This window comes from Trachymyrmex cornetzi, unplaced genomic scaffold, assembly GCF_001594075.2.
Source record: "Trachymyrmex cornetzi isolate Tcor2-1 unplaced genomic scaffold, Tcor1.1 scaffold156, whole genome shotgun sequence".
NCBI classification, from domain to species: Eukaryota; Metazoa; Arthropoda; class Insecta; order Hymenoptera; family Formicidae; genus Trachymyrmex; species Trachymyrmex cornetzi.
The window spans coordinates 1,341,400-1,368,735 of record NW_017296157.1 but is presented as its reverse complement, the minus strand read 5'-3'; the positions used below and the strand labels follow the sequence as shown (position 1 = coordinate 1,368,735).

Genomic DNA, 27,336 nt, shown 5'->3' with positions numbered 1-27,336 from the left:
CAAACAGATATCTCTGCTAGGCTTTCCCATTTAACCAAGCTTAATGAAAAAATATAATAATGAGCTACTTATGCGCTATCCATATCCGCAAGAAAAAATTTTTGCGTTCATTCCGTTTAGCTAAAAAAATAATTTTTTGTGGGGGGAGCTGAGTAAGCAGTCAGTCAGTCCCCCCTCCCCCCACCAGTTAAAAACAATCCACTTGGAAAATTAAATACACAGGATTTATGTGCTATCATATATACAGTCTTAATTTTTGTGCTGCAACCCTTAAGACACTTCCCTCTTGGAGCGAACAGTCATCCCTAAAAGTTGTTTAAAATTGCAAAATTAAATACTCTGACTATGCAAAATAATTTTCTGATTTATACGCCACTATTTCTAAGCATTTTCGATTTTTGCGCTGCAACCCCTAAGTCGTTTAAAATTGCAAAATTAAATACTCTGACTATGCAAAATAATTCTCTGATTTATGCGCTACTATTTCCAAGCATTTTCGATTTTTGCACTGCAACCCTTAAGGCACTTCCTTCTTGGAGCGAACAGTCATCCCTAAGTCGTTTAAAATTGTAAAATTACGCTATCTAACTATGCAAAATATATCTTCAATTTATGCGCTATTATTTCCAAGCAATTTCGCAACTGGAAATAAATCGCGCATAAATCGAACATATATTTTGCATAGTTAGATAGTGTAATTTTGCTACATTTTAAACGACTTAGGAATGAATATGACTGTTTGCTCCAAGAGGGAAGTGCCTTAAGGGATGCAGCGCAAAAATTAAAACTATGTGAATATGAAAGAGCATAAATAGCACATAAACCCTGTGTATTTGATTTTCTAAATAAGTTGTTATTAACACGTGGAGGGGATTGACTGACAGCCTATTCAGCCTCCCACACACATACACAAAAATTTTTTTATTATAATATAAACAAAATGAGCGCAAAAATTTTTTCTTGCGGAAAATTTTTGAAAGCGCATGAATAGCGCATTATTATATAATTTATTCATTATAAGATTTAAGTGGGGGAGCCAGCTAGGCAGACGTAAAATATATTCATGATTATTATAATTCTGATTATAATTTCAAGATAATGTTAATCTGTGTTAAATTGCGTAAATATTTAAAAAATATCGCAAAAAAGCCATTTTTTGCACATTAAATCTCAATCTTTTGGAAATTTGACATACTGATAAAATTGGCTTACGGCATCGTTTCAGCAAAATCTAAAAATCTATAAGGAATACCTTGTTTGGTTTAAAGTAATTAAAAAAAAAACATTTTTGTAAACTGGTGTAATGGAACAATCTAAACGTTTTGCATAAATTCGCGCAAACATGAGCTTGCGTCGAAACACGCGCTCGCTGCAGATACAGCCCAACCGGTCATTGTCACACCGGTATCGGACTGGCAGGAAGTTTACCGTCACCGAAGGAAGGGAAGAAGCTTCATCGCGTATCGGATAGAATAACCATGCGTGAACGTTTATCGCACTATCGTTCTTTCTTTATTCTTCATTCTGATAGAATGTTTACGCTCAAGAGCGTATCACTTTTCGTACCGTTACTGATATTCTAATACGGAGAACGCTGAACTTTACAGCGAAACTTTTTGCGCTCGACTAATGAAGAAAGCACATGTTGTGACTTTCATTCAGTTTAAAGTTTTAATTGGATTAATTAATAAAATGCAAAATGTTTTAAGTCAAAGTTCTACAAATTTTAACTCACGGTTTATATAATTTATAAATAATTTTAGAATTTTTAAACTTTTAATGTTATTCAACAGGAAATTTAAAGCAAGATATATAAGAGGCTTTTTTGTTCCTCCTTAATTTTACAAATTTTTGACGTAATCTCATAGATCTTAGAGGTCTTGACGGACGATTGCTCGTTTTTATTACTTACTAAGTAAGTCTTCGAACTTCGAACTCACGATTAGACTTGAGGGTCGGTTTGTTCTTCCCTCTGTAATACCCCTGCATAAACCAAGTTCTCGGGGACGATTTCCTCTTATGGACAGCAACTCACCTCACCTGAAATACAAAGAAAAAAAAGTTTTATTATACACTCGCCGGAGTGACATAATGTCGATTAGCACGCGATCAAGATTAACGTGTGATACGACTAGTCGCATGTTCAAATAGAGATGACAGCGCAGCGGTATATTAGAGAGCAGTATATTAGATAGCACGATTGGAGCCGAACGAATTAGTTTGTTTCTCGGTTTGCTTTGAATCGCGCGATGATAGAAATGATAACCGATGCTCGCAAGGGACATTCGCATTAGTCCCACCAGTCAGTATGGCATATTAAAATGAGGACTTGAAACTGCTAGGATTTCGGAATCAATTTTCGATGAGATATGAGGAAAGTTGCATTTCGTTTATACGTTCCCACAGCAACCGTATTCAACAAAAATATACCAGAGAATTGACACAAAAACCAGCGATTTCAAGAACATTCGAACCCTTTTAATTTTCATTTGCATCGATTATCGTTACCATTCTTTATTTACCATCCGTATGAAAATAATCCCTTTTCGTATCTCTGAAAAGTTACGATTTATTTTATTGTTTGTATATATAGAAACCTGATTTTGCTTGCTCACGCAATAAATAATTCTCTTGTTAATTAATCCGATGTTATTAAAGCGGACAAACTAGGTATACTATAATGTTGTTTTATTTTCACAATTGCCAATGTCTTTGTAATAATGTTTTGTTAATATTTTTTAATTATTCCATATAATTTTATTGCTATAATTTGAATAAAAATCAAACATGATGCAAAATATTGAAAACAATGTATTACGATTCAAGCTCACAGATTAGCTCGGGTTTAAATTTCGCTAATAGTTCTGTTATATATGTCTCACATTTTATCTTACAAGCTAGTAATGCTATCAAGTTTCTAAATTCGGAAAAGAGGTGTAAAGAATTAAAATGATTTGATCGGCGCGAGCGAGGTAACCGGATGAATCCTTTCTGCCGTGTCAACGTGTGTACGTCGATTTACGAGGATAACGGCGCACCGCGCCGGATAACGACGCCCGGCAATTACAGTTAAATCGATTTCTATCCGCGTGGCAGCTTGTCGATCACGCTATACGCCGCACGCGCTGTGTTCTCTCCACTCCACTTTTTTGCATGGAGGGATCCGCATTTGCTATAATAATACTAACCGGAGAAACTACCCGGCGGCGAGAAACCTTGGCAAATAATTCGCCGAGGAGCTTTCACTGCCGCGTTTTCTACGAGAATTTTCGATAGCTCCTTTTTCCTTCGTTTGATGTGGCGAACTTTCACGGGGGGAAGGATGAAAATAAATCCTTTATTCGCGTCAATGCGTCAAAACTAAGGGCCGAGCACAGGTTCGTAGGAATTGCGAGTGCGCAGTCGACTGATTCGAAGTAGAAACGATTCAAGCACGAATGGTACGGGCTATCCATTCAAAAAAGCAATTGCTTTTCTGTGGCCTGAGAAGCTTTTTCTCTTTTCAAAATGCTTAGATTCGCACCAATCTGACGTAGATTTTTCAATCTTCACTGCTTTTCAGATCAAAGATATCCGATTTTTGATCGGATTTCAAGGTCAACACGCGCGGTCATGACAATATCAAAAAAAAAGCTCAGAGAAGAAAGGAACAATAAAGACGATTATATTCGATGGAAGATAAATATCCATATCGTGGTACAGTTTCAGAGACTAACTCGTAACTTCGTGGAAAAAAGGGACCAAGAGTGCCAATTTCTTTTTAAGCATTGTCATATAAAAACCAATATGATCGCTACTGCATGTGGACATATTCCAGATTTACAACTTGTACAAATAATTATATTGATAATCTTAAATGTTATGATATTTAAATAAGATATATATATATATGTACATAATACTTAAATGTTACGATATTTAAATAAGCTATATATACATTTTTTATTCTAAAAAAAAGCGTCAAAGAATTTCTTTCTTTTAAATCTCGAATTCCATTTTATTATAAATATTATTTATTGAACTATCCTCTCACAAACATAGAAATTGTTTTATCTGGAACTTTGCGAGACTTTATTGAAGCTCGAAACTTTAGTAATACAGTCACGTCACGTCGAAGTAATCAATTAATCAGGATTCTTGATTATAACACTGACAATATAAAAAAGTTCTGATCTGAATATTTCTCTGGTACTATATTTACCGAATCAAAACATATAACATTCGTGAATTTTCTCTTGTAGGGAACGACGAAATAGAATTTTAGCGAACATCTAATTCAATTGTTAAAAAGAAAGAAAGAAAGATATTTAATATACACGTAAACATATTTTTCTATTATTTAAAAAAATAATATTCGTAACTCTCTATAGTTAAATATTCGATAGACACTACTGGCAAAATGCAAATGCAACGCAATCTGCGTTGCGACATTATGATATACCCTTACATAAACGATTCTTAAGTCCACTTCTCACCATATCGATTAACATAAATATCGGAAGTGAGCTGATACCGGGAGAAATATCGACAGCCTGTCGTCGACGTAATCGTCATCGCGGTAATTTCGTCACCTGAAAGATTTACGACACGACCGGTGTAACCGATAACGAAAATCGATTAAGGCCGATTACATTCAGAACTTGATTTCGCAAATCCGGTACTTCGTGTTTGTCCTTGGCACTTCGTTACCGGAATAGACTTTTAAACGCATTCACCTTGCCGTACACGCTGTACGCGCGCCGCTTTGAAGATCATGTCATCTTAACAGTTTGCAATGCTTAAGAATATGTTGCACATACTAAAAAAAAAAAATAAACACTTAAGAAATAAACACTATTAACGAAGATGTGTTTAACTAGCAAAGAAGATTTTAAGCATTAATTATACAGAAAAACGCATAATTTCGTAATCCAACGTCTGAAAAACAAAGTATATATAAAGAAATAACAAAGTATATCGACTACAAAGAATATATTTCTTTTACTTTAATCTTGTAAAAACGAGAAGGAAGAAACAATCAGGAAAAAATCAACGCGAAATTTGTTCCTTTCCAATATTAAAAAAACAAGAACTGTAGTTGTTTCACATTTAGGTTGTCATTCGTGTAATTTTCTACAGCGTTTTGAAACGCGCGCGTTCCGAAAAAACGAAGAAGAAGAAGGAAAAGAAGGGAGAAAAAGAACTAATCGAAGTGTACTCCAAAAATTAATTTTGCAGCGAGAAAAATGCGCTCTTTACATTTTACATCTCGCCGGTAATCCCGACCTGTCTGGCCGGGGAAAACAGCGGCGACGTCGATCAACACGCTGACGGAGGATTGTCAGGATGTTAATTCGTGCCGAGTAACGAACGACGCCGGACGACGCGATGCATTATTGAGGTACGAGCTCGTCGCGATAATTCGTCGATTACAGCCGCGACCACGGCGTTCGTCCCAGGCACCAAGGAAACGGGAATGTGAATGCGCGCTCGTAAAATGGGGAGAAGAACGACTTTGAAGAGAGACCAAATGCGCGTAGACATCGTAAAAGTGTAATTGCTATGAAGGAAGAATGCATGCGCCTCGTGACGCATCGCTTGGAATTAAAACACGACTTCGATTTTCAGATTGCTCTTTTATAAGTCGTCCTTAGAATAGGAACGGAAATTGACGTTACGAACTGATCGAACGATGCCCGATGGCGTGTAATATCTCATATACTTTCTCTTGATAATAATAATAAGAACGCGAAAACATACTTATTGCGCACTGGAAATGTGAGCACCACATACGAAGCTAGTTTCATATTAATGATACTTTGTTATGTAGATTCAACGTTTGTTATGCAGACTAACAATAATTACAGCGATCATTTTTCTTGATTTGTTTAGCAAGAGATTAAATGATAAGAATATTATGTTGCATTTATTATATTATTTAATAATTTTTCGAAATTCTTAGACTGTCGAGATATCGGCGTAAACTACGCGTGTAGTTCTAATCTCTTTATGAACATAACATTAACAAAATGTTAATTCACTTACACACATTCCTGAGATCTTCATTTTATTTATATCTATCCAAATATATACATGAATAAGATGAAGATTTGGCTAACCCGCTAATTATATTCTTACATTCAGTTAAAGTCCTACAACGTTTTTTACTGGGAAAATTAATGCAATACTGTTGAACATTGAATACAATTGAATAGAAATTAATTCACATATTTTCAGTATTAATAAATAATTTAACCATTTTAATTACATACTCTTTATTGTGACAATAACTTCATAACTTTAAAAACATTAAATTATTTATTATAACACTAAAAATATGTAAACCAATCTGCATTTAATTACACCAGTGTTGTACCTGTTTTTCCAGTAGAAAACGCTATAGAGATTTGTGTGATTAGGCTAACTGAAGAGGCTAAACGGTATGGTCTGATTGGCTTTCATATAAGAACATGGCACTGCGATCACGTGATATGGACAACCAATCAGTATTTTAAAAGTCCTTAGAAGATAAAGCCTGGCCATTCACTGGGATTGTTTTCATTGGTTAATTCTGAACCTCCTCAAAATGACAGTACCAATTCGAGTGTAGCATACATTCAAACAACGTACATACCAGTTCACACTATACACACACATTCATACCAGAGTCATATAGCTGTTTTGTGGTGCGTGGCCAGACTCTATCTTTTAGTGACACTAGAACATTCATATTGGAGGAAAAAGAATGATAGCGTCGACTAACTTCTGGTTTTCTATAGGGCTCTATATTCTAGTAATTATCTAAATAACGTTTCCTACATCGCTGCGGATGCTTTTCTAGAATGATATATAAATTTACAGATGCATAGTATATATCTCTTGTATAGAGATTGCAATAGATTTTCCTTAACGTCAACAATATATACGTACAACAACTAAATCGACCATCATCTCACCATTTTAATGGTTTCTGGCTTGACCAGCCGGATGTTGGAGATTTTTGTAATAATTCAAGGATTGCATAGCGGAGGAATACAAAGAAGAAATAGAAAGAGGGATACCGAGCGTTCGTAGGTATTCAGGTTTCGGTGCAAATGTGAGAAGTACTGCGAACGGGACCCTCATTCGATACCCTAGATTCCCCAGTGTGTTTTCTATTGTATTTACGGATCGCATAAGAGCACCTTCCGTCGAGAAAATACCTTCTTGACCATTGCCCTCGTTCTTCGCAACTTCCCTTTATTTTCGATGTCTTCGGTGGTGAGACATCACCAATCTTAGCACATGATGGTCACGTCCGTGCTGTAGTTTTATTATAGCTTTTTCGTAAGTTTACAACATGCTTGAAATTAGAATTATGATTCATCGACAACTCTGTAACTTCGTGATTTCTATGTTTCTGCTATTCCGAATGATAAATGATGAATTCTTGTTTATAATAGCTTTCGTTTTAGTTGCTAACGCATTCAGTAGTAATCAGACTAGCAATCGATTATTTTTCATTACATCTACGTAGTCTCTTAACAAAATTTGCTTCAATTCATAATTAATATTAATATCATTTATAATTATCTTTGTTATAATGAAATTTAATTCGAGAAAAATCATCAGTTGCTTCCGAGTGTTTTACGGTGCATTGTTATATTTATATTTAATAAGTATAAATATAATCAATATAAATATATTTACATTAATAATTACCGTCATGAGTTTATATACATATTAATCGATATTGTTGATGATGTACTAATATTAATCGACAGTCGCCTATTAGCGTCAGCTAACGCTATTGTGAAAATAGCAACTTGCAAATGACTGACCTTGGAACTCGTGGCGTCATCTACGAGCTGACACCCACCCTCTTTAACTTCTCTACGAACGCAGGCTCCAACACAGAACATCCCGCTTCTAATCGCCCACCGTTTCTTACACGATCGACCGGATCCTTCGATTGCATTGTTTGAAAGTCTGTTACGCCCGTCGTGGCGCATTAACGGTCCCCGTTCGCAGGGTACTGTTATAGTTCGTGTAATAGACGCATTTGCATACACCAGTGCACGATCATAAAAATAGTCGAAGCATGGGAACCTGATTATTGTAATTCTCAGGGCTATCGCACATAAAATGATATAAGCAGAGTATGATCAATGTGATGCTATAAAGATGCTTTGGAGAATTTTTAATTGGTCAATTCGTAAAATTCTTTCTTCTGATTGTACATTAAATGTTTCAAAGCATTTGTAGTGAGACTTTAACCACATTTAGGATTATCATATCTAAATAGCAAGAAAAGAATACATATGTATATATTTTGTTATAAAAAAAAATGATTTAGGAACAAAAGGAAAATATAATTTTTTTATGTAAATGTAGGTTGATTTAATAAAATCAAATTTCTACAACATAATTTTTATTGACAATTTTTATTAAAAACATTATATTTTATAAATATAAAATTTTAATCAATGACTACACGCAGATAAATATCATTCTATTGCTAAAAAAAGTGATTACTTAATTTACTTTCTTCCTTTTAGGTATCTTTAACAAAGAAAATTTTTTCGATAATAATCTTAAAATATGCTTATTAAAAAATTTTAGAAAAACTCATTATTATGTACTTAAAACGAAAAGTTTTTTTCTTTTGAAAAATATTATAAAATTAATCGAAGAAACGAACTTTTTATAATAAACAAATCAAATTTGTTTTAATTTAATAAATTCGATTAAAGTATTAAACTTTCTAGAACTCAGAATATATATTTTGAATAAATTTAATACTTGTGATGAACTTATAATAGATTTGCAGATATATGAACTTCTGAAATACTTGAAATAAATAATTATTACTTGCGTATTTTTCCGTGTACGAAAGTTTTACGACCTCAAAAAGAGTAGGTGTACTCTTTATAAACGAATACGGTAACCCAGCTGCCATAGCTATGCACAGCATAAAATCTGGATCACGTGGACCAATGAGCGTGTTATATAAATCAATATGGCGACTTTTGAATGCTCATTGGTTCAGAATATCTCAGGTGGTCCCACTATCTATATGCAGTTATTTTGTGCGTGATAGTATCGGTAGCCCTACAATGGTGTATCGCACGGCCTCTTTAGTCTTTATATCGAAGTTAACTTTGTCTTGTGCCCAATTTCTTCACCTCTAGATAACTTTATCCAAGAGATATCCCCCAGAATACAATAGAGATATGCCCTGGATAAGGTTACCCACAACTTATCTGGAAGTGAAGAAATTGGGCATTAGGCAAACTCGATGAAAAGTTCAAATTTTTGATTTTAGTAAATTTTTCGCAGTTGATGTCGTCGATCATGCATTGCGAAATAAATATCTCTAGGTATTCTATAATCTTCAAGAAATACCCATCATTGTCAGTCATAAATAAACATGAGGTTTTAGTAAAATGGTTTTATTGTAATTTTATTGAAATTTTGTTGCCTCATAATTGTAAAGATGAAACACAGACAAAATATGCTAACTTCATAGGGGTTTATCTTTTATAAGATACCGCCAATTAAAATACAGTTAATGGAAAATAAAATTTCAATGTTATCCGTCGGTATTATTCTTCCTTAACGATTTTATGATAGGCATTAATACATCCTCTCTAATCTTTCGTCGCGAAATATCAAGCTGTCGAGTTTACATCACTGTCGCTATTATCTAGACTGTCACTATCTGGGATCGATATATGAATAAATCACTCTTATTACTCGTTAGCGTAAGTGATCTTTAACCTTCTCATTAATTACCGTTATCTTAATTAATGTTAATACCGTGTTGGCGGTATTAGTTATACGGAATTCTTTCACGAGGAATGTCTTCCGTCACGATCGCTCGACGTCGTGATTCCGATAACACGACGTAATAACGGGAATGCACCAAGGTAACAGTTGCACCGGCAGTCGCGAGTAGAAATCGCGCCGGAGAATGTGCGTATTTCGAAGCTCGACTTCTTTTTCGAGGATCCGTTAAGCGTTTCGCTGTGCGCTCATCTTCCGGCTATAACGAACGCGAGCGAGTCTATCGTTAAGAAGACGTAGTTTATCCGGCCGTACGAGTCTTCCCTTCACCGATTCTTTCCCTGATGATGTTTATACGAGTATCCTGCATATAGGAATAACGACGCTTCGGCATAACGGTTTCGCGGTCGCCACGTTGTTTTCGCAAAAAAAAACATGGGATGCATCCTATCAGCGGAGGCACGCATCATGTGAATCATCACACGGTTCATCGTAAATTTATGTCTCGTGTGATATTCCACGAAAATCTACGATAAGCTTGGATAAGGGGCCATTTGAATTACGGAAGTGTCTTCACTGATTTCGCAACTTTTCAACATTCGTCACGGAACACGAGGCAGCGCGCTTTTAATTTTAACTTTACTTATCAATAAGGGGAAGAATAAAGGGATCTCTGCGTTCTTCAAGGATTTAATCTAATTTTAGCTCTATCGATGTTAACAAGAGTAAATAAGTGAGGTAAATATAAAACTTTTGCATGGTACTTTTTATCGTATCGATATTAATATAATAAATGAAGTACAAGAAAAATAACAAATTTTATGTATTATATAAAAATTATATAATTCTCCGCGTATAATTTACCGTGTTAACAAAATGTGCATACCTCGAGATTAACTTTTACTTGCATTCCGGTTTGCGAATGTTGGGGTAGCACGATACCAGTTGAATTATGATAAAACCAGTTGGATTGACTTTATAAAGTTTTGTATCTCTTGCATTTTTTATTAGTTTAATTTTAAAATCTAGGTCGTGTATTAGGCAACAACTTGAAATATCTCTCAATGCCAAGACAAGTTAATGAAACATATTACAGGAATATAGCGTAATTTGCATTTACATCGTAATAAGTTTCAATAACACTTATGAAATTCTAGATTCTTTCAATATTCTAAACGTTAACGTAAGACTTTATCCAGGATTAATATAAAATGTTGAAAATATTACTCAACCTGCATTCAGACTGTAATAAAACGAACTTGTTAAGATTTACGTAACTGATTAACATATAATGAGCACTAATGTAGGATATTTGTTCCGACATCATTATGAATGTCCTGGGGATTAATAGAAAAAAAGAAATTATTGGAATATCGTTTGTTCGTTATTTGCATTCGGATTGTATAATGAGACGAGCTACTTGAGTCCATATATCTCATAAATATTCAATATCGAGTATTAACGTGAGACATCTGCTCTAGTAACGCTACAAACGTCCCAGATATTAGGAAAAAAAAAATAATGTTAGAAATATATCGTACTCGATTTGCATTCACGTCGCAATAAAGTCGCACTTAATACGTTTTGTATTCTCAAACGTCGGAGCAACTGCTCGCAACGTCGATAAATGCCACAATGTCACCGCGTTCCCATGAAATGACAAGCGTTTTTCTCTCGACGGCGTTGCGGCGTTTCCGCGAAAACAACGATGGAGACAACACGCGAGCGGGTAAGACGTGTATCGCGATTTATCATCGCCGGTGGAGATAAACAGATAGATCAAGAAGGAGAGAGAGAGAGAGAGAGAGAGAGAGAGAAAGAGAGGAAGGAAAAACGAGTAAAATCATCAGAACGTAATTGACGAAACATATATTATTCTGCTTCTCGCGACGTGAAAAATAAAAAAAAAATGAAGAAAAAATGAAAAGACCTGTTTATCCGGACAATATTGTGCATGTGTCGTAATGCGAGCGTGATGTCGGAGAGATGAACGATACTCTCGAGATTAAAGTGCATGCTCGGAGAGCAAAGTATCGTAGTGACATAGTTGGCCACTTGCTATACGTTGTTCATTGTGCCGCTATATTATACCGTGAAACTGTACTAGGCATCCTTTCTCCCTTTTTTTTCCTTCACCGAACGTTGACGGAGTGAGCGACGAAAACGACGATAGTGGCTTTATCGCGCGGAGATAAAGTTCGGTGCGTACGCAGCGTGGAGGCCACTCTAGCTTTCTCTCTTTTTTGCTCCCTTGGACTGATTGCTCTCTCTCATCCTCTATCCGCCTCTTCGTCGATTTCGTTCATTCTCACTTCCTCTTTCGCGCATAAGGGGGCGTGCACTGACGCTTTTCCTCGAATGGTACGCACGTGGTACACGTTGTTGCATCCGTCGCTTCATCTCGGCGGGTATGAATTTCTTTGACGATTAATTAGCATACATCGGGTCTCCGAAGTTTTCGAGGATACAGAATGTATTCCGCGGCGTCGCACGAATTTCCGTAATCCGAATCAGCTGGCGCGAGACATTCAAATAATCGAATTACCAAGGCACAAATAAACGGATGTTTAAAAGTTATCCTTTAGACGCATAAAACAAAGGAGTATTGTGCTGTGGTGCTTTCTGCGATACGTAGCAGCTTTCAAAAGGAGTTTGTTTTCAAGCAAAAGCTAGCAATTTATGCAATTTCACTGTCACTTCTGATAGACGCCTGCAAACGAAAACCTTGGTGGAAACTTGACCTCACTTCTTAATCGCTTAAGTGCTTGAAAAATATTTTCCATTACAGAAAATTCATTATACAAGAAGTTACATGATATTACACAAGACGTAGAAATAAAGTTCAGCTTAAGCTAAGATTTCTAAAAAGACTAAATTTTTTTTTACGAATCATAAACACGATTGTGCCACTTTTAGACTAGCATTCCTTCAGACAGACGGTTCTTTTAAAGATAACAATATTCTGTCGAAAATGGCAAAATTGTGTTACCACTTTATAGTGATCTCTCTCCAAAAAAAAAGGAGGTCATCAAATTTAACTCTCCTGGGGATTTCTTTTGAAAACTGAAGAAAAATGGAAACACAAATTTAAAAAAAAGTCAAAATTTATTCTTCTGGATTTCTTTCAAAGACTAGAAAAAAATACAGACGAATTAAAAAAAAAAGTCATTGAAACTTTGAGTGGTTAACTGGAGATTTTTTCCATCAACCGGAGAACCGCAGGTTCGTTCAAAAAACCGAAGTCTCAGGTTCAAAACTAGAAGAGAATGTTGCAACCGCGGTCATAAAATATCTTAACATATTATATTATATGACGCATAGATTATTTAATTTAAACTTTATATGGTGGAGCTGGTGATTTTTTCATCTGCTCATAAAGAATTAATAATTAATAAAAAATATACCATTTTAAATATTTTTATATATTTATTTATTATATAATAGCTAATGAGGAGGTATTTTTTTTTAAATATACTAAAAGTACAAAACAAAGAATCTTGAAACACCAATATTTTTAGAAAGATATTTTATATATGTTCATAGTTTTGTGAAATGCTTGGAAAGGATTAATCAGTAATTTTCTTTTGCTTTGTTAGGCCGGTTTCCCTTTTCTACTACGAACACCATCATTTAATCAACGTTTCAATTTCTCCACGAGTTCTGTATGCGAATTCCTCACCGTAGCAGTTTTATTAATAAAGGCACATAAAAGGTATACCTCTGATTGAAGATTAGCGCAGTGCTGTTACAAAAATTACGTTCAACATACCGGTATACGTCTACACATAATTCCGTCGCAGCAACAATTCAATGCGAAACACATTTATTAGTTTTGATAACTCGGAACTCGCACATTTCCACTACATCATCAATGTGCTACCATTATTATTTAACACATCTTCCCTTTTTTCAATGCAAAATGATCCGTATGTCATACATTTTGTTTATAATTAACTGACACGCTAACGCGTTTCTTTATCTCATGTTATCTCGACATGTAATCTCGTTGCACGTTCTCACGAATAACACTATCATACCATCAGTATATCAACACTGACATGAACAACGATACGTCGACGACTCTCGAACTCGTGTGATCATGAAAGCATCGTCCACGAAAATAAGAAAAAAGAAAAAGAAAGAAAATGAGAGAGAGAGAGAGAAAGAGAGAGAGACTGAATTTAATCGAAAACGATATAATAAATTAGGAGCAAAAAGTTATGAGCTACTATCTCATTATCAAAAGAAATATTTAAAGATATACTTCAGAAAGTTACGAATCAGAAATACATTAAAATATTTGAGAGATCTAAGAGATCTATATGTAAGATCATAATATATTGTTTATTATATTGCGAAGAAATATGGTCCCCGATAAAAAATAAAAATATCTATCGATAAAGTACAAGTTTCTCTTAATTTTCCGTAAGATTAGGTACAGTTAAGTGATCGCAAATAATGACATACAGTATACCACTAACTCTATGTGATATTCCTCGCTCTTCGCTCTGGCAACTTACCAGCCTTACTAAGCCAGCTAAGAAACCAGTCGTCCCTAAAAAAAGAGAAATAAAAAGAAATGAACGCGCTTTCAAAACCTCACGATTCGCACCTTTAGGAGAACGGCCTTGGCTCGCGCAGCCACTTTAGGGTCCTTTAAGGATACAGGACGCGTCCTTATTACAACGCATGAGTTTATTAACGACGCGACTGTAACGACGACGGGATTACTGACATTATTGTGCACGTGTGCGCTCGCACGACCGGTCGCGGAAATTAAGGTTTGCTTTGCAAAACGCAACGACCTACAATACTACAAATGCCGCGGAACCGTCGTGTGTCTTCTCTGACCGCTCCTCCTCGCCGTTATCCACCACCCCCTCTCGCCGTCCCTGCCCCCGCCAACTCCTTTTATACCGCTCGGAACGTATCCCTCCTCATCCTTTCGGTTTTTTCCTCCCCTTAGCAGCCCCTTCTTAGGCCGATGGCCTCCCCTCTCTGCATCGGCCTTTGCCAACCACCCCCACTTTGCAGCCCCCTTGCTGAGCACGTCGCCAGGAAGGTACAGAGTTGTCACAAATTTTTCGTCCCAAAATTCCCTGACATTTCTCTGATTTCCAGACAAAATTTTTTGATTTTCCCTGACTTTCAATAATACATATTTCGAAAAATTTTTTTGAATTTTCATCCTGATTTCAAAATCGTTAAATATTTTGTTGATAGAGCAATTTAACATAACAGTGTAAATTACTATTAATGTTGCTGATACTGCATTTAATTATTAACCCTTACCGTACTAATATGGGTAACTAGTGACCGAGCGATTCCTGTTCGTGCAAGTTTCTTTGAGTCTTTCGGTAATTATAAATTATACTACATTTTATTATTTTCCAAAATAAAGAATCAGTATTTATTCTAGAAAGTTGAAAGTATGTTGGTGAATTTTTAGAAATTTTTTGAATTATTTTGAAGAGGTGAAAAAAACGAAGACATTCTAGTGACCTTGATGGTATGGATGAGGCATCAAATTGTAGATGGTACGGTAAGGGTTAAGTAGTAGTATTTTTTGTCTTTTCCTTTTATGTATGAATACGATACTTTCCTTCTTCCTCTCTTTCTCTTTGCTGCTGTATTTAGAATATAAGGAACATAAATCAATGAATACAATTCCTTTTTTATCAAAACTAAATCCTGTTTATTAAAACTTCAATCTGCTATTATAAAGGTTATTTAAAAAAAAAGTCACAAAAATATGAAATTAACATTTATTTTATTCACTTGTTCATAAGTAACATAGAGAACTTTCTTAGATATAAACAACAGAACAGACTTTAAAATTTCGATGTTCTTAGGCTATGTTCCGATATACTACCAGTACTGAAAATCTATAGTGTACGTAACGTGCACTATAGAATTTCAGTACTTGCATAACAGAACATAGTCTTAGTAAAAACATTTTAGATCTCTACTAAGTTTTACATAAAAACTAAAATTTCAAATCCTTAAAAAAAACCTTAAATACTGCAAGTTAACATAAAAAATTGCACAAGGCTCTTAATGGAATGTTAATAATGCCAATGACGTTATTTCTTCATCAAGAGCACTTAGTTCATTAGTTTTCTCTGTCAACAGTTTTGCCTTCTTAGCCTTCAATTCTGAAATTTTTTGAAACAAGGATCTTTTTTAACAATCTTTGCATTTTCTTGTTCTTTCTCAGAGCGCTGCTTTTCCAATGCTTTACCATACATATTTCTCGCATTTCGATAAGATAAAATCATCTTTTAATCTCTATTATAAGTTTAATGAGATCACCAGCCTTAAGGCCATCATAAACTTGTTTTTGAAATATTAGAGATCTAGATAGTTGATTTTCAACAATACATTCCTTGTTTATCGAAAATCCTCTTTCCACAAATGCTTGACCATAACTCAAAATAAGGACCTTTTTCACAAAGACATAAAAATTCTGGAAATTATCTTGATCTTCAAACAAGTTTCTTCAGAAATGATCAATTCTTTGATTTTCCCTACCTGCTTGCATAAATCAATTACTTCTTTCTTATGACAAAGAACGTTAAATTCTTTCTCAATTTTATCACAGATCTGACTACTAGTAAACCAGTTTCTTGCGAAGAACAATTGTAGAACATTAGAAAGCCTATCAAGTCAGTTGTAGCGCAAGCCGTGAGAGCACATGAGGACGTGTAACTAAAATTCTGTGGCTGTGATGTACACATATTTTAAACTTCTTTACAGCCATTTTATTTTTCCAGAAAATTTTGCTACATTACTTGACTTTTCCATGACTTCCTTGACCATTTTCACATTCCTTGACTTTTTCATAACTTCCCCGACTTCCCTGACGTGGCAACCCTGACGTACCTAAATCTGTCGCCAATGAGAAAATCGTATATTAGATTCTTTGTTTTGTGAATAAGGAAGAGGGTGTATGTCATAAATTCTTCGATTTAAGAATTACAAACCATGCAATAAAACTGAATCTTATAATTATCTTTAATGAACGATATAATCAGGAAAAGATACCCGAATATAATTTATAACGTCCTTCGACACGACACACATCATTAGATTATATCTGTGTGAAATCTAAACTTCCATCTAAAAAAAAAGAGAAGATCGCATAATTGATAAATTCATACGGCAATCTTGTAGATAAGCCGGTAGTCTAAGTAGTTATTAGCGTTAGACACGTGTTATCGTAATTAGTAGCATTAGTTCGTTACCGCGAGCGGCCTTATTATCGTCTGTGCGGCGTAAGCACGCCGGTAAACGTAAATAAAAGCGCATGTGAAGTGGGGTCAAAGCTACAATGTACAACTCGCGTCATAAATCGCCGGTTATATAAAAAAAAAAAAAGGAAAAAGAAAAGAGACCGGTCAGCGCAGCTTCACGCTCGATGCTCGACTGCGGCACCGAGAGTGGACTTTGCGATTAATGCAGGACGCTTGCGATTAATCGCGGCGGCCGACACCGTCGAGAAATTGTATCGCGCTCGCCCCTCTCCTCCCTGATAAATTCCGAAAATATTTTTTTACAAAAGATCGTAAAATTCGCGTGCGCGAACAACACTTTTGCCTTATCGTTCATACGCCCAATCGACGTCGAAGCACGTCTAAACAGGCGCTTGGGGAATTGATAACCTCTCCTCGTTGTTCGAACTCCCACTTCTCTCTTTCTCTCTCTATTTTTCTCTTCATGCCGTATTAGAATTTCTAATGATCATTTCTTGCTACCGTTGTGCCGTACGGAGTTTTTTTAAACGATCTTTCCGTAACAGTGCTGTGAAATTTTAGAATAGCATCCCGCGGGACATTCGCTGTGCCACTTCTCTAAGTGATTTTAAATGCAAATTGTACAATCATTTATTAAGTGTAAATTTATGACTTGTATTTATATCCTATTACGACTCTACTTTGTCTATTAGTCTGTTATAATTCAACTTTGCGCTTGTTATCAGATATTTCGTTTTTCAATATTTATCTGTTCTATTTTTATTTTTTTTACTTTTGTAATTTTATTTTATGTATTTGCTTTCAATCTTTCTTATTTTGTTATTAGATATTGCTTTTTAGCACTTGAAAGAATCCGATTCTAGACGAGTGTTTAATAAATAACGATATCTCGCTTTGCGTTCGAGGCGCACTTAATTTTTCGCAAAAACAGGGCTGGCGTTCCAACGTAATTTCCCCGCAAGCAATGAAGATAACTAGATACGATGTTATGACGTGCTCAGGAACTACAGTTTCAAGGACAGTCCTCTAGTCCCTGGGCATTCGAAGCCACAAGTACGATACTGCGCAAAGGAAAAGCCGAGTCCAGGTTCATTGAACGTAAATTCGTCGGCAGTAGGCGCGAAGTAGTGATAAGAAACCAAGCGTTGTTGGTTTCCGAAGTTTTTAACGCTGCTTCCATAACGAGAATGAAATGCACGATAAAGAAATTTGTCCGAGGAAAGGGAAGAAAAGAGAGAAGTAATATTTGTTGGGAGACTCTCCATCACGCTATGTGCTACATCGGAGATTCGCGAGCAGTTGGATTCGAGACCACGGCCAATGTCCTGTTAACGCGATGCACGTAGACATTACGCGAACTCCCATCCCATCAACGCGACACAGATCTCGAGTGCTGATTACTCGTTGGATGGATTCGCGCGGGCTCGGCGGACTGTTCGTGAAACTGGCACCTCGATAGCGGACAATGCGTCACAAACTGTTAGGCGCTTCAAAGTGAGAATTCCGGATAAGGAGAAACTCTCTCTCGCGTGCGCGAACAATTCAGAATGTCGTCTCCAGAAGCGGGATTTGTTCCGTTCTGGGTCATCGTCACAGAGTTGTATGATACGTTTCTGTTTACGATGACGTACAAGTTGATCGAAAAACGCTAGCGCGATAAAGCGCGCGAGAGAAGAGGGGTATGCACGAACGCTTATTTTAGCTTGTTCATGTTGATTTTATTTCAGAGTAAAATAATGAAGAATTCATCGTTGCGGCCTAGATTACCGGAATTATATTACATATTTGTAATTATTTACGCAGTAAAAAATTTTTCATCGTTAGCAAGTAACTGTACATTGTGCGAACAGAATGGAAAATGCTTTTTATAATTAAAGAACTTCAATTTTTTCCATTACAAATGATGAAGAAATTCCTTGAGTTTTAAATCTGTCATTAGTATAAAATAAAATTTTAATTGAAGTTTACGAGTTCTCTTTGTTGCCACAATCTTTTTTAACCGAAAATAACGTTGCTATCAATTTTGCTGAATTGTAAGAGATTTAGAATTGAAGTTTTCGCATTAAATTTCGAGAAACATGCAAATAGATACAATTTACTCATTTAATCGTGAATGGTTTCTATTGTACAGAATTTTCTGGTTTGTAAATTTATCAGATAAAATGTTTAACGTTGAAATACTGCAGTAAATCCATCATTTGTAAACGAGTAAAGAAACGTGAGTCGATAAAATAAGGCATGAACTGTATTCGAGGAATACAAACGGTAAGAATCGATACGTTACAATTGTCTTATCAAAGTCACATTAATCTTGAAGTGCCATTAATAATGATGCGACTGTCTTTATTGAAATCTATTTTTCCGTCCGTCTCTTAGTTACCGAGAGTTTCAATTTTACGAGGTGTATTTTTCGATAACATTAAACGTTCGTTATTAATGAATAATGATGTTGATAAGTCTCAAATGAGATACTACGAGATGTTAAATATCGGAACTACAACAAATTGCTAAAAATATTTTGTATTTCCGAAATATTCAAATTATGACACGTTCAAGAACAAATAATATTAAGAAAGAAGGAGTAACAAGCAAATGTAAAAAAAGCATACAAAAGTAAATTATAATTAAAAAAGAAACTAGCTGTGCTAAACTGTATTTTTGCAGGTCAAACAAGCTTTCAAGAAAGTAAGTACTAAATTTTGCAGAGAGAAGCCTTTCAAGCTTTAAAGTCGATTATCCAAAAATTGCATGACTCTGCACTCTAACCCAATTCCTCGAAAAAAGGCGAATTAAATAGGAATAAATCAATTATTAAAAGTGTTCTTAATCCTGAACTTACCCCAAAGTTCATTTAAATGTTAAACGAAACATTAAAAAAATAGGTCACGGATAGTTTCTAAATGCAATTATGTTGAATATATCACGTGTTTATAAATAGAAAATGTTAGACCGAGGTTAGAAAGAATGGCATTTCTCGTTTTGCATTCACGAAAAAAAAAAAACGCTGATTTTCCTAAATAACTATTCTAACTTTTCTCTAAGTGGTTAAAAATATTGAATCAATTTTTAACGACAAAAATCTATTTCGACATCAAATCGATTCGCATTCCAGATGGTTAAATCTCGCTAGTTGAAAACTACTTTCGATCCCTTTGGCCGATGACCAAGCGGAACTCTCATGAAACATAAAGCACCTACCAAATTGTTTTTCCCGACTCGACCTTGTCGGTTTCGAGGCAAAGTGACGATCGATCGCGCGCAGTAACGGCGCGAGTTTCGCAAAAATCGCGCGATTGCCGGCATTAATTTTTCAGTGTTGTGACGGAATCTTTCTGTAGGGCGATTAATAATCGATCCTCTCGAATCCGGGAGAACCGCTGCAAAGAGCGAAGGCCGAGACCCGAGACCCGCCAATCTCCTTCGCTCGTCCTAGATTCCTAAATTCGTATAAGCTCGAGTAATTTTAGTCGCGGGAATATTACAGCGATTTTGGAATAACACGACCGTAACACGTCTGCATTTAGCGATCCCCGATAACGCTTACCGCCGTCAATGTCAATGGTGCTTACACCGATAAACGGTATGATAATTACGGTGCATCGAGCACGGCTAATCTGACGCGACGAATACATTTTCATCACTTAGAATTCATTTTCTGTCCTCGGTAACAAAGCGTTGCGATTTGTGACAATTAAATTTAACCTACCGGACGTGTCCCACTTTAAAATGCCGATCTTTATTTTAGTGACGGCTTCTTTGATCGATGAATGTTGTAGGAATACTCGCGTTTCACGAATCGACGAAATTGACCTGATCTCACTCCGGGCCAAGGGTGCGTAATGTACGTCACTGGAAAGATACTTTTCTGGATTCTTCGTAGTGTGCTCGCTAAATAATAATACGCAGCTGCTAATGGAAACCCACTTCGCGCTGGCTTCCCCTAAGTAGGTTTCACGAAAGGGAAAAGTGTGTCATGCACAAAAGCCTTTTTCAAATCGCCTTAGAGTTCTGCCGTTGTTATCATAACAATCGCGATATCGGCAAGCATGCGAAAATAGAATGCGTTCGCTCAAAAGACAGGTATACTGGAAATATGAAATACAATACAAAATTCTATTTTTTCGCGTTCCACTTTTTTTGAACGTATTCTCAAAGAACTACTTTGCAAATTATTCTTCCATGAATATTGTTTACAAGAAAATTTTCAATCTAATTTTTCCAAAGAGTTATTAATCTTTTCCTTCTTTTTAGAAATTCTTTTTTTTTTTTAAATAACTCTTCGCCCACACCTGCTGTCGTATTATCGCGAAAAAAGAAACGATTAACTTGCGAATAAGCGCATCGCGATCTGGCGGCCGCGATTATTTTCAACAATGCTTTCCTCATTACCAAAGCGCGACATTTTCATTATTATTAAACCATTCGTCGACCGGCGAAACCGGCGACCGAAGCGGACCGAATCGCGGAATACTATTACGAACGAGAGACAGATAACCACGTATTATAATACCGCGACAATAATTTATCGTAATTTAAGGCGCAAAATTCCCCCAGAGATTTCCATAAAGTTACTGACAACATTTAAACGACGGCACACGTCGCTTCGTAAACATTTGCTTCCTCGAATGCGAATGTTTCAGCTTTTCCATACAGCTAATGAGACTTTCGTTAATGTGGAAATTCATGGTCTCGATATTATGTTAAAATACAATGCTGTCCCACGAAAACAATACTTTATGATCTAATATAATTTTCAAGTTGACAATAATAATACATCGATTATACCGTGATTACGTTAGAGCCACAAAAGTCGCGTGAAATGCTTCGCAAAATTTTATTCGACGCTCTATTAACATTTTTATCGAGTCGCATTTAGTTGTAAAAAATTATGCATTTATAAATTATACTTTATATTCCATAATAAAAAATTTAATTACATTATTTCAATTTCAAATGTTTGAATAATATTACAAAAAATTTTAATTATGCTCAACTGAATAAAAAATGAATTAAAAACTAAATTTAAAAAAACATGACAGCTTTATGGCTGTTCATAACTCTCGTGTTATAACGTCAAATACGACGTAATTAAAAACGTAATAAAATTAAAACTTTTAACAATCTATTTTTGACGGTAAAAATTGTCGTTCTTTTCTAAAAGAAAGTATTCGTTATTGCAAGAGGGTTAATCGGATTCGAAACGGAATTCTCGGTACGGGCCTGCAATGGTTTGCGATGAGAAGTCTACCATTCCCTCCCTACCTTCACCCGACCTACCTCTCTTTCTTTCTCTCGTCCCATCGTTTCGGCTCTCGGCGTAGATAAACCGGTTCCCTGCTGATCACCCGCTTTTTGAGAAAAAATTGTGAACCAGTTTGTAAAACGAAAAAAGCTCTCCTCGCCATCCGGGGGCGCCCCTTCTTCCCCGCTTTGTCCCTTTCTCCTGGATTCTCCCTACCTTTTATCTTTCACCGAGGATGAGAACCACAGAGATTCTCTGCTACCAAACAACGGAATTTCGATAACGGAAAAGGCCATCGCGAATTTTAATTGCTAATAAAAACTACCATTTTTTTTTTTAAACTACTCGACCGCGACATGCACGGACGAAAATCGCGGACATAACATGATAATCGTCGCTTTTTTTGCAAAATAAAACTTGCAAAAGAATAAAATCGATTCGAAAATGGCTTTTAAATAAATCATTGAACATCAGTCATCTCAAATTAAATAGAACAAATACATAATGTAGCATCATTGTTCATATCCAAACAAGATTATATTGTACTGCAGTCTTATATGTAGGTCCATTTTACTAAAAAAAAAAAAAAAAAAATAAAATTCGTTTTATTTAAAAAAATTATAAAAAGGTAATATCAAATAAGAGAAAGATTCCTATTTTTGGTCAAAACGGATCTTGGTACCTGATAATATTCATTTGTAAATTTGCAAATAGATTTTTCAGTCTTATATAAATTGTACACTGACATGGTTTGACTAGAAATGCAATTATAAACCGAAGCTAGCAATAATATCATGAATTACACTGATCGTCAATTTAATAAGCATCATACTGCAAAATCTCAATAACAATTCAAATCATCAATTACAAGTTATATTTGCAAACAATAATTTGCAATGTCGCTATTGGAAACGCAAAATAAAAGATTTCACCAAGTATCGCTATTTTTTCGACTGGACAGAAAATCGTGATCTGGCGGGACAAGATCAGGCGAGCACCTCGTTATTGGTCGAGCGCTTCATTGTGTAGAGAAACAGAATGGAAGACGTCGCATTTTCTCAGACGCTGAAAAAGTTAAGCTTGAAAGGCGCGTCGGTCTCGCCGCGACGCAGGCCGTCTCGGCGCTCTTCCCCGCGGCGGTGGCTATTGATTTTCGAATTGGTTCAAAATTTCCATAATACCGTGACGGCGGCGGACGCGAGGGTACGCCGAGTACGTCGGCGGGGTCGACGAGCGGGAGGGAAGAGAGACGAGCAAATGAGAAAGGAAGGATGAAGAGAGACATAGTGAGACGGAGGGGGAGGGGGGGAAAGAGAGGGTCATGCAGCGATGAGGGAGAGCGCGATGCAAGGGGGATGGAATCGCCATCGGCCTCGGATGGTTTCGAACTTGGTAAAGTTCAGGCGGTTCAAAAGAGACACCCCTCGGCACCCACTCCTCTCTGTCCTTTCGACTCGCGACACCCCTCCGTGATTCACCCTGTTCACCCTCTCGGAACTGCTGTCTCTCTTCCTCGCTCTTTTTCCATCACCCCTATCGCCGCTGAGCTCGCCTTTCTCCGCGGCTTGTCTCTTCGTCCGCGGCTCACCCTCGACTGCCTCACCCTTCCTCTATACCGAGCGCACCATCTCCGTTCTACCACTGTTTTACTGCTCGTAGTAGAAATATTCTTATAACGACAATGTGAAGAACTCGACTTATTTCTCGTTGTGTGACTCGTAACGACGTAAGAGCATTAGCAGATTACCTCTTTCTCGTTCTTTATTTCTTTGTAACATTACTGCACAAAATGATCTATATTTATATGCCTAATATTGCTTAAGTGCATTATGCGGATATCGATTATACTAATGATCACAATATCCAACATTAAAATCAACCCCCCCCCCCCATCATTTCAACAAACAGTGTAATATAAAAAGAAAAGGCTCGGAGGAACAGCTCAGTAGAGGCTGCTCCTGATGAAGTGGACTGCAAGGTTCACGAAACGTTGGCATTCCAAGAATGGATCTGGACACGGAGAAAACCCGCGAAACGCATAATCTTTATATTAAAATCAACATTAAAATTGGAATACGTTGATCACATTGTGTACAAAATGGATGTGTGAACCGGCTTTAGTGTAAAACTTGTAGCAGTTTGTCATCGCTCGTATACATTGATCACGCCATTGCAAAACCAGCAATAATGGCTAAGTTTTGAACACAGACTAAGGTTGCATTTTGATATTATTAGGATCAATACTGAAATTTATAATGTATATACATAACGTATGGTATACATCACGTGTAAGAAAATAAGAGGTTTGTTCGCGTCGCATGCTCCAATGTAAATCCAGAGAGCACTTGGATCACAGGTAAAATGGTGGCATTGGAGCAGATGGGTTCATATGCTCCAATGCTCAGTGACATAAACGGACTTGGGATAAGCGTTGCTGCGTTCTGTACCGTGTATAGAAGCCATTACCCCTTCCTTCCAGTTGGTAACATGGATCTCAGATTAGAAGATTTTCTTCATATTTTTTTTTTGTTATTGAAGAGCTAAGGTTTATGGGATGTACCATTATAATTTCCTGATCTGGTTTAATTATCATTGGTTTCTCTTGTTGCATACTATGTAATATATGCAATTTTAAACGACTTAGGGGTAAATATGACTGTTCGCTCCAAGAAGGAAGTGCCTTAAGGGTCGCAGCGTAAAAATCGAAAATGCTTGGAAGTAGTAGCGCATAAATCAGAGAATTATTTTGCATAGTCAGAGTATTTAATTTTGCAATTTTAAACGACTTAGGGATGACTGTTCGCTCCAAGAGGAAAGTACCTTAAGGGTTGCAGCGCAAAAATTAAGACTGTGTGCATATGATAGTGCATAAATAGCGCATAAATCTTGTGTCTAATTTTCCAAATGATTGGATTGTTTTTAACTGGTGGGAGGGGGGGAGGGGTGGCTGACTGACTGCTTATTCAGCCCTCCACAAAAAAATTTTTTTTAGCTAAACAGAATGAGCGCAAAAATTTCTCTTGGGGATAAATAGCGCATTATTATATAATTTTTTTCATTAAGATTTGATTAAGTAGGGGGGCCAACTAGGCAGACGTCTTCCTATGACCTGTGACAGATTAATGGGTCAATTTTAAGCAGAATCGTAAGACTCGTAACGTGTTATCGTAAAACTTGTAAGAATTCATGACTAATATTCTAATTTTATGCATATGTATCGTAAGACGTACGATTATTCATAAATAACTACGATTTCTTGTAAATTTTATGGCTAGTAAAAAGCTGTCTGTAAAAATATTATATAAAAGTATAAGCACTTAATACTTAGAGGAATATGTTACGAGTCTTATGATTCTACTTAAAATTGAGGCATAAGTTAGGTATAAATCTGTTGCCACAATATCATCCTGCTGAAAATACCTTCCGTTCTTACATTACGTCGGATTTTCCCAAAGCGTGAACCATCAATGTGATTTTCAGAACTGACAATGAATTTCAGAAAGCAGTCTGAGGCTGCGTTCGAGGACTCTATGAGCGCTATTGTGCTATTTTATCTTTATCGTTCAGACGTAAAACAATTGATGAAATAATATAATTGTGCGCTTTCCAAGTGCAACTTAAGTATGTACATTATTTATAATTATATTTTTTTATTTAAAAACTTTTAATTTATATTTTAAATAACATATTTCAAATATTTTAAATTATATTAATATTTTTGTATACAGTTGTTTGTAAAATTGTATTTAATTTCGAGTCTTCTTAACACATTTAATTTTTATAAAGTACGTAATTACGAGGTGAAAAATCATCAATAAAAATAATCATTATTTTGCCGATTTAGCTCCAAACGCGGTCTTAGGCCACTTTTCAAAATTCGCTGTCAGTGATACAAATCTATACCATATAATATGTACATAGATTTCATTGACCTTAACTAGAATGTATTCTTATTAGTCTGTTACTTAGTCATTAAGCTGGTTTCGCAATGGTGACCAATGCGATGATGATCGATGACAAACAGCTACAAGTTTCACGCTAAAGCCGGTTTACACATACACATTGACCACAACGTGATCAATTACGTATTCCAATGTTGATTTAAAAAATTTATCGATTATGTTGATGTAATACATAAATTAAAGATTTTCAATTATGTCTCAAGACTTAATCCAATGTAATCTAATATGACAGTATCATAATTATATTACATAATAATAATAATTTAATATTAATTTAACGCTCGAACGGTACATGGGTCTTTCGTGTCCGTGCTATTTCTAATAGTTCTTATTTCTCATATACCTGTGCACATGGCCCTATGCCCCCCATGAGAAAAATCTTTGTGATGGGGGGGAATATAAGGAAGCAACGGCGACAGGGAATCTCTATGTGTTGTCGAGCAGCACAGTTGCAAAGTTGCGTGAGGAATCGAGAGATTCATATTTATAGTCGGAAGGTGCCTTTTTCACAAGTAAGTGAATTCAGTTATTTTGCTATTTTTGTATTGAGTAGGCTTATTTTATCGTATTTATATTTTTTTGCTGTATTCACTGCGGGAAGCCGATATGCGAAGTCCACAGATCATCGATATGCAGCGAATGCATACTATAAAAAAATTTAATATTCTGTAATCACTTTTTTAATATTTTTGTTTACATTAAAAATAATCATTTTTGCATTTTAATAAAATCAAAAACTTTTGCTTCAAAAATACTCTATTTGTCCATATTAAAAATATGACATATTTAGATGCTTACATAATTGCACTTTTTTGCATCTGGCTCGTGTAATATTTTTTTTTTGTAAATTATGATATTTGTACAAAAACATCCTACAATGATTTTTTTGTACATGTATAGCAAAATTATTAGATGTACAACTTTGCTTCCGCCGTTTTTTTCCGAAATTCGAGGCTTTATTTAAAAAACTGGGTATACATTTATGATTCAAAATATTGTCCATCGCTGGCCACTACTTTCTCCCATCTTTCGGGTAGCGTACGAATCCGGCGTTGAAAAAATTGGTCATTTTGAGACGATCCACGAATCGATCCAATTTTTTACTTCTTCATAAGACCGGAAGTGCTGGTCAGCC

The 27,336-nt window shown here is 35.8% G+C and overlaps 1 protein-coding gene across 16 annotated transcripts in view; it reads right to left on the bottom strand.

The window, feature by feature from the left end:
• The window catches only part of LOC108758376 (uncharacterized), a 143,403-nt gene that overhangs the window by 33,403 nt on the left and 82,664 nt on the right, over positions 1–27,336 (bottom strand). For 14 of the 16 annotated variants that reach the window (XM_018503293.1, XM_018503301.1, XM_018503296.1 and 11 more), the window contains one exon: positions 1,913–2,040. The gene's annotated coding sequence lies outside the window, so the exon portion shown is untranslated. The remainder of the gene's footprint in view (positions 1–1,912; positions 2,041–27,336) is intronic. The other 2 variants (XM_018503306.1, XM_018503307.1) reach the window with 2 other exon arrangements.